Source organism: Anser brachyrhynchus (genome assembly GCF_964034855.1).
Source record: "Anser brachyrhynchus genome assembly, chromosome: 3".
In the NCBI taxonomy this organism is placed as follows: Eukaryota; Metazoa; Chordata; class Aves; order Anseriformes; family Anatidae; genus Anser; species Anser brachyrhynchus.
In genome coordinates this window covers 124750748-124763885 of record NC_137696.1, presented here as the reverse complement: position 1 = coordinate 124763885, position 13138 = coordinate 124750748, and the positions used below count along the sequence as shown (strand labels likewise).

The 13138-nt window shown below is 49.8% G+C and overlaps 1 long non-coding RNA gene across 1 annotated transcript; it reads left to right on the top strand.

Moving 5' to 3' along the window:
* Positions 1–1510: 1510 nt before the first annotated feature.
* Positions 1511–3633, top strand: LOC308192212. The gene is made up of 2 exons (XR_013948649.1): positions 1511–2002; positions 2548–3633. It is a non-coding gene; the product is annotated as an uncharacterized lncRNA (long non-coding RNA).
* Positions 3634–13138: the final 9505 nt, after the last annotated feature.

The following is a 13138-nucleotide window of genomic DNA, read 5'->3' as shown; positions in this document are numbered from 1 at the left end:
ATAAACAATGCCATTTTTAAGTACATTACAGCGCTGTCAGGCTGTGACAATTTAAATGAATGAGACTTCAAAACGCATTATGGAAGGGATTAAATGTCTCATTGAAATACACATGGCAAAAATGAAATCCATCAGTAGAATGAAATTACGTTAAAACTTCCTAGAATTAAATCCGAAACAAAGGCCTCCCCTACCAGGTAAGTGAGACCGCGTTGGGTGAGGCTTTATCTGAGAGCAGTTTTAATTTCCAGCTGACTGCAAATGACAAATAATTCACTCTTGTTAGATCTTTCCAGCCCAAGCACTTTGTAAAACAAGATGATATGATTATCTTCATGTTACATTTACACAGCAGTGTTTAAGAGGTTGAAGTGGAGGTCAGGCAACGAGTGAGCAGTGGAATCGCCAACCAAACCAGCGCCGAGGCTTTCTGCTTGTCGTGTTCCCTCTGTGTTATGCTGTCACCAGCAGCCTCTTTTTCCATACAATTCACTTGGACTAAAGTCCATTTTCAGGCTTTATTTCGGTTTACAAAGCAGGCTATTTTAAGAGTTTCTTGTAAGTCACAAGCAGCCACCATACAGTCATTAACCCAAGAAGGTAACTTTAATTGTAGGGAGTTTAAAAGCTTCTTGGCCAAATTCAGCGTTGTAATAAGTAATAAATATTTTCTTTGATGGTGGTGTTGCAAGCATTTAGGGCGAGCACGGTTCTTTAGAGCTCTGCATACTTTCTGAATATGGGCTTGATTCTGTTTCATGCTGAGCCCCCGGTGCGCGCAGAGCTCCCCCCTTACTACTGACTTGCTTATTCACTAAAAAGGTAGCAGAAATGGTAAAATTGGTCCAAGTGGGGGTTGAACAAGAATGCTGGGTGTGGCAGCAGCAGGAACAAATGGCAGAAGGGTACAAGAGCGCTATTCGATGATGGCATCTGGGCCAGCAGGTCGCAGCGATTGCAGCGTGGGTGTAGCTGCAGGGAGCCTGGCGACCTGGGGGTAGGTGTCCCCACGGGGTGAAACGTCGCTACCAGCTACTAAAACATGGTAAAATCTCACATGTGGAAGGAGAACCGAAACCTGAGGATGAATATCCAGCTCATTGCAAGATGAGGCAGAGCCCCAGGCGCAAGCACCTTGGTGCCTGAAGGCTGCAGGGACTGCCTGGGCACCGCTTGGCGCCTCTGCGCACGTGGGTACAAGAATACGACCGAAACCAGCTTTGTTCTAAGTTTTCTCCCCCCTTCCAAGGTCTCAGGTGCAGGTGCTCTATGTATTTACTGCAACGTTGGGCCATCATTTCCTGTGTGACAGCCTTTTTGCTGGTGTTTCAGACCTCCACAGGGTACGAAGGCTTGGCTTTCTACTCAGCAGAGCGTGCACTGTGCTGAGAACCGAGAGCAGGACGCTTTAAACACCCTGCTTTAACACCTTTTCCGTACCCCTTAACTTAAACGACCTTACAGACGGGCTGCAGACAAAATTAATGCCCAGCCTCGTGGAGGTGAGTGAATGGTTTCGCGTCCAGCCCGTGCCAGCCGATGCGAGCACCGTGGCCTGGCTGCAGAGCTCCGGGGAGGAAATCCTTGCCCGGGATGGTTGGTGGAGGCAGCCCCGCTCGCTGGGGAAGCCTTAATGAAAAGCAGCTCATCAGCACTTACGTAACCTAATGATAATCCGGCTCAGGCCGGGCAATGCTTAAAGCCACAGCCTCTCTCTGCCGTGACCTATTTTACGCTCGATGCAAGGGCAGGAGCGTGCGGTTTGGAACTTTGCTGGGGCTTTTATTGCCCGCCAGGAGCGAAGCCCCCCGCGCACGTTTCCCCTGCCTTCCTGGCTGCAGAGGAACCGCTTTGGGTTTGTCGGTGGCTTTTTATGGTATCGGCTCCGAGCGCAGGCACAGCAGAGAGCAAATTGTAAACAATTCGGAGGAAAACACTTCGTGTCCTGCAGGAAACTCAGCGTACTTCAATCCCTGCTTCAGAAGCTGCCCAGGGTCCGGGGGTATGTTGCAAAGCACTTCTTCTGCCGTGCCGAACCACACAGAAAGCTTTTGTGTTTTTATTAGCCCTCACAGAGCAAAAATGTATGCTTCCACATTCCAGGCTCATAATTACATTTGACTTAAGAAATTCATTAAGATTGTGCTGGCATAACTCAAACTTGTACAAGCGGCCAGCTCCCTGTAATCTTTTTTTTTCTTTTTTTTTTACCTCTCCATCTACAGAAATATCAACAGGAGATTAAACGCGGAGATGTTGATTCAGATCTCAGCATTTAATCTGACCACAGATGGTGTCAAAGAGGGACAGCCATGCAAAATAGCGACAGATTTTTTCCTAAACAATCACTTTTTTTGTTTAATAAAGATGGAGAACAAGGCACCAACTTTAAAATATAGAGGAAATCTGTTGCCTACAGTTCCTCTCCCAGAGAGCTCTGAAGCATTATGAATGGGCCGATTTCTGTTAATGATTAATAACGTGTTTATATTTATGTACTTAACTGAAGTTATTATTGTAACTGTTATTAATTGCTATCTTTAACAGGGTAAATATGCCATTCCTCATGACACTGGACAAGTTAATGACACAGCTGGTCACAAAAAGGAGGCTGTAACGTTGCGCTGAGCAGAAGAAATACTGCCTGTTACGTGTAGGTATACTCATTTTGGAAGACACGCTTACACAGAACCTCGTTGATTTGAAATCAGCGATGCCAAGACTATATATTCGCTGCCACAAGGAATACCAGGCTTTGCAAAAATTTACTACCAGGCGTAGCGCTTCATGCTGACCGATTCCTGGGGCAGATTTCGTGGATCCCGCTCTTACGGCTTGAAAGTTTGCTCGAGCTAGTTAGGAGTGGTTTTTAAAAGCCAGTTTTTAATGCCCAACGTTAAGGCCAGAAATTAAATTACTTTGAAAAAGGTTTACAAAACTTCGCGTTGGTAGGCCTATTCCATGACATTTAGAAAAATAATAATAATGAAAAAAAAAAAATTGTGGTGATCGTGTTTGTTGACATTTGGAACATCTCCCCATGGAGCCTGCAACCAAAACACGGCCGCATTGTGCTAGCATTTAAGAAACAGAAAGTGGAACTAAAGGAAATTTATTAAAATAGTGTGGCTGATTATAAACTCTAAAGGGAAATCAAGTAACCTCATTTCCTTATCTCATCTGAGCAAAAGGCTAAAAAAAGGGGGTGGGGAAATGCACTTTTTCGGTTTTAGTCATCTCAAGTATTACTAATCACAGAAGTACAACGTAATTTAAAATGCATTTCAATATGCTTCCGAGCCCTTTAAAGTGGACTTCTTAAATCAGAGGCTACGGTGGTGTTTCGTATTGATTAAGGGTTAAGGGGCAAGGGCTAAAGAGCTCCTTTCAGCCCGGTGCAGGTACCAGGTCCCGCAGAGCTGTGCAGGATCAGGCCAGGTAGGTGCCAGCGCCACAGTTCTGCCGTTCTCAGCAGGCAATATTTGAGATTCAGCTCTGCTTGTAATGCGCTTGGCTAATTGGATAATACTGGAAATAGAAGAGAGTATTTTCATGTTCCTTCCTGAAAGGATTTTTGTTTGTTTCTGACTTTTTTGTGTGTGTGTTAAAAAAAATATATTGATCGTTGCAGCCTGCGTGTAAGTGGCGTGATAACTCCCATCAGAGTTGGTGTAACTTGTCCTTTTTTGGCAATCACGCCGGCGAGACCAGGCACTGAATAGGGAATAAACCAGAGCTGTTCCGTAACCCTACCGAGCTGATCCCACTGAGAACTCCCTCTATTTACTCATCTGCACTTAAAGACTGTCAGTTTTATTCAGATGTCTACTCGGTCTGCGAAATACTTTCCTTAACCTACTTTTGATGCCTTTGAAGTATCGTCTGCTTCACTAGTTTGAAGAGCACTAAAGCCCTCGTGCAGCCAATAGGCACTTAAGTGCTTACTTTTAAACCCATGAGCAGCTCCGTGAGGCACACAAGAATTGCCGCAGCTCGACAGATCTGTCAGTCCGTCTCCTTCACTCCTTTGTCTCCGACAGCACTCGACACCAGATTCCTGCTCCTACGCCTCCCTCTCCCTTCCCCCCCTGTGCGTTAGGGAAAGGAGAAGAGGGCCGATGCCACGACAGCAACTTCCCCACTGATTTGGGCTCTCACAACACGACGGGTGCCACCACGGGGCTGATGCCACCACGGCAAGCACCGGCTTTCCGTCGTGTCCATCCCCACCCAGGGAGGCGTAACACCAAATCCACCCCATTGCCTAACCCCTAGGAGCAGTGCTGCACCTCAGAGCATGAGGTGGAAGGAAAAATAAAATATATTTTTTTTTTCCAAAAAAACGTTGTTGACCTCTGTTATGAATTATCCTGGGTACTCTTGTTATCCCCCAGAGATGCCTCAGCGAAATCCTGTGCGGTTAATTAGGTCCTTACTTGTACCGCAGCCTCCCGCAGAGGCAGATGCTTTAACCTGGATAACAGGCGCACCAGAAGTGATTAGAAATGCAAGAAAAAACAGGGGAAGCAATCAAGGAGAGAAGAAAGAGGTAAAGGTGGTGCTTTAGGAGCACGATTTGCAGGATAAATGGGAAGCAGTGCTTGTAGTGAAATGGGATGACTTCTTTGTCATATCAAATCAGCGAAGTACAAAGGGGAAATGGGCGCCCTTGTCACAACCTGAAATTTACAGATCACGAAAAAAAATATTCTCCATTTTGTCCTCCACAGGTAGCACAGAGGAATGAGGAGCCAGAGCGTATGCGTGTTGTTTTCCTCTGCTTTGGTTGCTTTTCTTTCCCCCTTTGTGCAAATTTAATAACTTTCCTTGTTGGTCAGCTGCTGTGGCTGAAGTCAGGAGCAAGAAAGGAACCGGAGCAGAGCGAGGGCAGGGGAAGTAGATCCCATTTGAAGGCGATTCCAGCTTCAAACGTGACAAGTGTCCCTGCTGCTGTGTGCGCCTCCTGCTAGTGATCACCATAACCCCTTCTGCAGCAAGCTGTTGTGAGGGATCCCCGACACTGTGAAATTTGGGGGGCTGGCACCTGCTTTTTGACTTCATGAGGGCCCTGTGTGGGGGTTACAAATGATAACAACCTGGCTCGGAGAGGCTGTCCACGTTCTGGATGGTCGAATTCATGTAAATGAGACGAATTGTGAGGGGGCCTGGATTTCTGAGTGACCTGAGCGATGCGAAGGGAGAACACCACACCCTGAGGTTAAACCAAACGTAAAATCCCAGAGCGGAGTGGAAACAGAAACCGGGAATGAGACGTGCTCAGATCACAGCCCTTTTCTTGTGGAACCAGGGATCCTTCCTGAGAAAGGAGAAACCTTTCGTTTCAGCAATGCAAGGCTTCCCCTCTGTGGCAACGAGGCAGCAGGGTGTCCCGCTGTTCCACCGCACACACGCAAAAAAAAAATAATTTCCTTTTTCTCAGAGGCAAAGTCCAGCAGAAACGTGGCCCTGAAGTAAAGGAAATATTTACAGCATAGGCTACAGGCTGGGCTGGGTGTAACGGTGTACAGCACTGCGAGAGGCCGAAGCAATCCTGCTTTATGAGCCCAAAGTTTTTAACTCCTTCGGCAGGGAAACTCCAACCGGTAGCTGCCGAAACGAGGAGGTGCCACACGGCAGTGACAGGCAGGTTTAGGGATCAAAGGAAACTTCAACAGCGTCATATTGGGGTCATAGAATAAGGAAAAAGCATGAGAAACGTCTATTTTCTTTTACAAGAGAAAGGATTAACCGGAGAACAATGTTAGCATCACTGATGCTTGTACCCAACTGCAGCTGTTTGCTGTTGACGGCACAGGAGGCTCTCCCAGTAATGATCTCATACCACAAAAATACCTCTCGCCATAAACATATATTATCTAAAAACTGGTGTCCAGGTTGATTTTAAGTTCCAATCCTGGAAATGAAACGGGACCATGATATTAGGAGCCGTGCGAGCTAAGATGATGCATACAGAAAGGGTGGCTGCCAAATCACGCCTGTATGGGCAGGCTGCATTCGCATTACCCCAAAAGATTTCCCAGTCGCTATGGTTACTCAATATTACAGCTCAATAGATTGGTAACGTGAACTGATAGCTCTAGCAATGCACTGCGGAAAAACGGAATTAAATAGGTCCCACTGAAAGGCAAGCCTGAAAAATCTGGTGCTCCCAATGAGGCGACGATAACGGGGCACCGCCGGGCAGTTCGGGATCGTTGGGTATGGGACACGTGGGATGGGAGCTCGGTGCATCCACTGCGGTGGGGGTCACCTCAAACAGCTGCCCCCCCCCGTGCATAATGCCTCTTGTGCACGTGTTGAAGGGGTAAAATACACACCAAGCTGTCTCATGTGGGACCCCTGGAGCAGAATCACGGCTGAGTCCCAGCAAGAAATCTTTTTTATGAAGCTAGAAATCCAGCAGGCTTTTCGAAAGCTGGTCACCCAAAGCCCCGGCGGTGCTGCAGGTGGCTCAGCACCCTGGCGTTGCCCCCTTCAAGCCTCAGCGTCAGCCTCTGTTCTAACAAAATGACATGGGATTGTCTTCACAGGTTGTCTAATATTCTGAATAGTTTTATCCGGTCGCCTCCTGTCTGCCTGTTCCCCAACGTAGATAACAGCACGTCGCCTGAGCGTCCTATCCTTACTGCCCTTTCCCAATCGGGTTTTTAATCAATGCGTTAAAAACTAGACCCGCTGCAGAATTACACGTTGCTGTAATGTTGGATGAAAGGTGAAAACCCGAGGTTTATTTGTACCTTTTGTCTCCTAGCCGCATTTTGGGGCAGGATTGCAGCTACTCCCCTGCTGCCGGCTCCAGCTGTGCCCTGACCCAAGTTCCTACAGACCGGCCGCTGTTAGGACATCGAGGGAAAGGGGAAAACCACGACAGGACGACGCAGAAAGAGGGAAGGAGAGACCTTAGCGGTGCAGAAAGCAAGCATGCGATGTCCGGGGCCTCGCACCTCTGTCTGCAAAGAGGGAAAACAGAATTTCTCTTCCGTAGGGGTACTGTACGGGTGGATTTGGAAATGACCGGGAGGTGTTTGGGTGCTGTGCTGGTGGAGACGTGGTGGATACAGGGAGAAATACGAAGGCTTAAAGGTCAGGCAGAGAAGACGTGCGTCTCACTGAGAGCATTTTAAAGAAGCAGAGGGAAGGAAACTGTTCCGAAGAAAACACAGTAAATGAGAAAAATTGCAACAACAACAGAAGTGGAGAATAGGAAGAGAAAAAGAAGGAAAGCCCAGAGGGGCCATAAAGCAATTCTTTGTTTTTATGGAGAGTTTCCACTTCTTCATTCAATTTTTTTGAATGCAAGTTTTATTAGTGGTTTTAGCCCTGCCCTTACAAACAAATCAGGCAGCACTTACCACCACCAGCCTGGGAGGAGGTGAGATGCTTTTGGAAGTCACGCATCGTCCTCTTTCTCCTCGGGAAAAGCTGGCTGGGGTAACCCCACTGATGGAAAAATCGATTGGCTGTCGATTGGCTTCTTAGAAAGCACACTCTTGTCCTGGATGGGCCTCGTTTGCAGGGCTTGCCCTGCTGAAAAGACAAAGAAAATGCTGTAAAAAAAGCCTGAGGCACTCCCACTACTGACATAGCACCTCCGCACAGGAACGTGCACATCGACATTGGCCTAAAAAGTAAAAATTAAGTAGACCGCAACACAGCAGATAAAATTTGGATTATAAACCCAACACCACACATTTGGAAATGTCCCCACATTGGTTACTTATTTGCCCCAAAGTCTTGTGCAACCATTAAGCCATCTTAATGAAGACGCTTTGGGATAATCCGGGACATTCTGGTGCTGGAGAATTACGGCAGAGGAAGTCACCAAAATTGCAATTAGAGGGCTTGGGTCATCAGGGCTTTGCCATGCCCACCCGTGTGCATGTCCTTGTGCCCTGCTGGGAGGCTCTTTGAGTTGTGCTCGGCGAGGGAAGAGATTTTCCTCGTGGTGTTGTCTTGTTGTAAAGGGCTGGGGGATGAACTCACGGAATTTGGGCAGGTTTTGTGTTGGAAGGACGGGGCTGGGGTCCGGTGATGTGGACAATGGATGCTGTGGACAGGACTCGGCAGCCTGAGGATGGTGCTGAACCGAAGTCTGCTGTGTCTGCGAACAATTCTTCCCAAAATACCGGACTGCAAAGCGTAGTTTGTTTTTGCACGGCGCTTTAAGATCCTGGCAGAAAAGTGAAAGGTGATGAGAAAACACATGGTTCTGCAGTGCTGCTTCTTAGCTCTGGGAAAAAACTTTCCTGTGTGTCAGGGCTTCCCCCTGACACCTCTCACCTTCTTTCTTGTTGGTTTCCTTTTTTTTTTTTTTTAAATAAAACTCAACCTCCCTGTTCCCGCAGAGGCTTCATTTCTCATCGTTGTACTTGATCTTCTACATCAGAGAAGCGCTGCTGCTGCAGCCATGCAGCCCTCGCTCTGCCCATGCAGATGACAAATTAATCTAACATTTCACGTCCCAGAAATACTTATTATTTCTTCCCTCCCTTTTGTTCTCGCCATCGCTGTGCTTCTCGAATTGTGAGGCTGGCCTCCCCGGGGAAGCTCTGCTTTCTTCCCAGAGAGACCGCAGCAAGTCCAAGGGCAGTGAAAAATGGAATATTATTTTCTTGCTGGCTTAGTGATTTTCATTTAGGATTCAGCAAATGCAGAGCCATCTGCTATGTATGAAATATCCAATAATAGTTCTCCAGTTGCTGAATTCGAAGTGGAAACAAGCCAGTGAGGGAGGCAGGGTGCCTGGCTTGCCTCAAAGCTCCTCTGTAAGCACATGCAGCCAAGCTGCACCCATGTCTTTGCCACCTGATTGTAGCAGCGTTGCCAAAAGTACAGGGAAGTTGGGGATGGGACTGGAGGTCAGAGGAACAGGACTTTCAGTTTTCCCCCTCTGAGTGATCCTGTTTACTGCTCTTCTTTGTTTAGTGGGTGTATGGGGACATGATGCCTTACAAACCCTAAAATCCCAGTGTTTACTCACAGAAGTGCTGGTTCCCTCTCCCTGAAGCCAACCAGATGATCTGGAAGGTCCCCTCCAACCCAAACCATTCCAGGACTCTATGATTATCTGCATTATCAAACGTGCTGGCACTGGGAACAGGTTCAGGTGTTAAAACCTCATCCCTAAGATCCAAGTCAATGCATGACAAGAGATACGGAAGTCCCGGCAGCAGGAAGCTCAGTGTACAAAAGCTACTTGCAGCTTTTCACGCCCAAATCCTCTTCGTTTCCCTGCAGCTAACAGCAATGCAACAGACATGGCATTTCCAGGTCCAGCGCATGGATCTGCTCTTTGCCTAGCGCCAGTTTCACTGAGTTTTGCTGCTTTTCTTCAAGTTCCTTGATTTCCCTGCCTCCCATGAAGCGAACACTGCATTACCTGCGGAATTACCTGGTAGTGCTGATATTTAAGTTGTTGGTTTAGTGCTGCCAGGCTGCACGAATGGGAATGAATCAAAGCTTTGCCCAAGCCGCTCTTCGGGACCATCTACATTTAGCGCCGTCAGTCTGGGACCATCTACGCTGCTTGGCAGACCTCACCCAGGCAGAGGATTTTAGCATTTGTTAGTGCAAAGCTCAAGAGCAGGGGTGCTGTGCTAATATAAAAGGCTCTGTACTGATGTGATTTCAGCTCATAAGCCAACCTGTGTGGGTAAGATCGCCAGGAGTTCATAGTTCACAGGTCAGTGCTCTCTCCGCTCTCAGCATCACACAGGTCACACACCTTGCCATTTTGCTAAGACAATCTATGCTTTTGTATATTATATTATATATGTATATATGTATATATATATATAAAAATAATGCTAAGACAAACAAACAAAAAAAAATTGGATTTTACAGCCCAGGCATGTTAGCTGCTGGTGGGCATTTGCAAAATGCTAAAAAATGCCCAAATCTCTCAGGCCAGGGCTACCTCCACAGGGCCGGTCTGGGGGGATGCTCCGCTGGCAAGCGGACAGCACAACCTCACAGCAACCCTAACAGGGCATTTCCACTGGTGATTGGGGGGGGTTGTCCCTTTTTTGGGGTAAAAAACAGGCTGGGGGCTGCATGCTAACAGGCGGGAGCCAAGGAGAGAGTGCCAGCCCTTTCACATCACCTAATGGATATCATGGTTAAAGGAGGCCAGTGGGGTCAGCATAACTCCATCCTCTTTATCCCAGGCTTTCAGGATGCTTCTTGGGACCCTAACGAAAAAAAACAGCTGAGAAATGTCCTGATTTATGTTGGGACGTGGTTTGTGTCACCCTCAGCAATCCGACATGAACCACAGCATCGCCGAGTCCACAGGTGATGGGGCTGGGTCATCAGCAGCCGACGGGCCAGCAGGCTTGGGTATTTAAAATCATTAGTGCCATGGAAAAGGAACATCCTGCAGATTAGAAACAGCGGAGTGCCCGAGTCCTGGTTTTAGATTTTTCCCTTTGGATTTTTCTTTTGGCATCCCTAGACACCGTCGTGCTGGGTACAGTCAGGAGACAAGCGGATGCCACTAAACAACACATGCAAAGGGCAGCCTCCGTCACCGCCTGCGGCGTCTGGGCTGCGCGACCCACAGGAGAATGACAAGGAAATCCTGAAATTCTAGGCCGAAAGAGAAAGCGCCTTGCTGTGAAGGAATCTTTGGGCTGCTCATTGATTCTGCCGCCCGAGCTCGGCTGGTATTTGGGGCTCCGGCACCCGCCGGGCCCAGCAGTGCTGCCTGAGGGGCAGGGGGAGCCGCCGGGGCTCCGGGCTGGGCCCGGGGCCTCTGGGCCCGGCCCTGGGCACCGCCGAGCAGAGCCCGGCTCCGGCCTCTCCGCACCTCCCCGCGGGTCCTGACGGCCATGGGGGAGCTCCCCCGGAGCCTCCTCTGCTCCAGGCCGAGCAGCCCCAGCTCTCGCAGCCTCTCCTCACAGCACGGGGGCTCCGGGCCCGGCAGCACCCTGGGGGCCCCGGCCTGGGCTCTCCCCGCTGGGCCCGGGTCCACAAAGGGGTGACAGCAATGGGGAAAGCAAAGCTGCCGCCTCCCCACCCGGGCCCCTCTGAAGCACTGGGACCAGTTCACAGAGGATGCTGGACTGGGCCCTGCGGGAGCAGGGTGGTGACGGGGCACGGGATCCCCATTTCCACTGAAATCACTGGGAGTTTTGCCCGCAGCACGGAGCGGGAGTTGGGATTTCCTTAGCTCCTCTCCTGGCTCCTCCTCATGCCTGTCGGACGAGCCCTGGGGACGGCAGTTCAGCCATCAGAGGGTGCAAACTGCTGCGAATCCCCGCACACCCCGACCTCCTTGGCCCACCAAGCCAACCCAGGCTTTGCCCTCACAACCTGGGGTTGAAAGGGGGATAATTTTATTTACCTTTCCCATAAGGATGTGGCAAGGGCGAGCGGTTTCGATCCTCTCGTCGCAGAAAAAAGTGTGAAGTGTCACTATCAATGAATTCCCCTCGAAATACAGCCGCTTCTAACAGCAAATTTTAAATGAGAATTAAATGTGAAAAGGCTCCACTCCCACTATTAATTTATTCTCTGCGCTGTTCCCTTTCCTCTTTTATTCTGCCTCATTTTCAGTCCCTTGCCAACGGATCCTTGGCAGCTCTCATAAAAGCAATTATCATTTTTAGCGAAGTTTTTGCAGGACTTTTTCTGGATTCTGGAGCCTCTTTCACCCCGTGCTGCCCTCTCGCCTGCCCCAGCTCTGCCGGCCGCATCGCGTGCACCATGGTGCTGCTGGGGCTTGGAAAAACCTGGAAACTTGGAAAATTTGGGAAGCCCGGGGATGTTTGTGATTGTTGGGGGCTTGGAAGCAACCTGAGGCATCGCTTGGAGTGAAATTAAAACCATCACCCTGCCCGTATGCACCTGAAGGGCAGGCACTGCCCCACCAGGAGAGGCTGCCGGTGACATTTTGCCTCTCCTTGCATTTTGGGGAAGGTCTGTGGTTAATGCTGTGCCTGGAAAAGGCAGGTATGGGTAATCTCTCTTTAGAAATTTCTCCTGACGAATCCCAGAACCACAGCACGGATGGGGCTGGGGGCACCTCTGGCCCCTCTGCTCCCCCCCGCCTCAGCAGAGCCACCTCAAGCAGGGTGGCTTTGGGAGGTCAGAGCTGCAGACGTGAATTTCTGCAGCCGGGGAAAACTCAGCAGCGGGGCCAAACGGGCACTTTCCAGCTACATCCTCTCTTTTTGCTTTAATTACGTTTCCTGTTGGCCCGCTGCAGGCGGTGCGCAGGGTGACTCCGGGATAAGCCGGCTCTGGCACGGCTCTGGCTCGCTGCGTGCCCCGGCTGCACGGACAGCAGCATCCAGCCCAGATGTTGGCACCTGATGGATGGAAAAAATGGAATCATGGAAACCACCTAGGTTGGAGAAGACCTTCAAGGTCACCGAGTCCAACCATCAAGCTGAGCTACCGAGTCCCATCACTAAACCATGTCCCTTAGTGCCATGTCCACACGCCTCTTAAACATCTCCAGGGATGGGGAAGCCACCAGTGCTCTGGGCAGCCCTTGCTAGTCCCTCACCACTCTCTCCATGAAGAAATTCTGCCCAATATCCAATGTGAACCTCCCCTGGGTCAACTTGAGACTGTCATCTCCCATTGAACACACTCATTTCCATCACATGCTGTGTTCAAGGGTCCCAGCGGGCAAAGGGTCCTTTGTAGCCCAGCTGCTAAGGAAAAATCCCCTTCTGTTCCCATTTTTTGGTTGCAAAAAGGCCTGGAAATAGGGATGTAAGAGTGAAAAGTCAAGACCTTTTGGGCTTCCCTTCTTCAGGAGGCTCCAGAGCCGGGTGGGATGCTGGGCTCCGGCGCCACCGAAGGGGATGCGCTCGCTGCGTGCCTCGGCGAGGCAGCAGATGTTCCTAATTGGGCCACATGTGCCTCATCCCTCCCCAAAACCGGCCTGCTGTGTGGCTCTGCCTCCCTCCTCCTCCTCCTCCTCCTCCTCCTCCTGTGATCTCGGAGCAGACGGAGCGGAGCCGAGCTCGCGTGTGACATCGAGGAGCGGGCGCAGCCGCTGCGACCCGCTGCTGCGCTCGCTGTTCCTTTTGTGAGAACGGTTCCCTTCATCCCGCCGGCAGGCCGGGCGCTGCTGGTGCTATACATCACTGCATATTTTCCACTT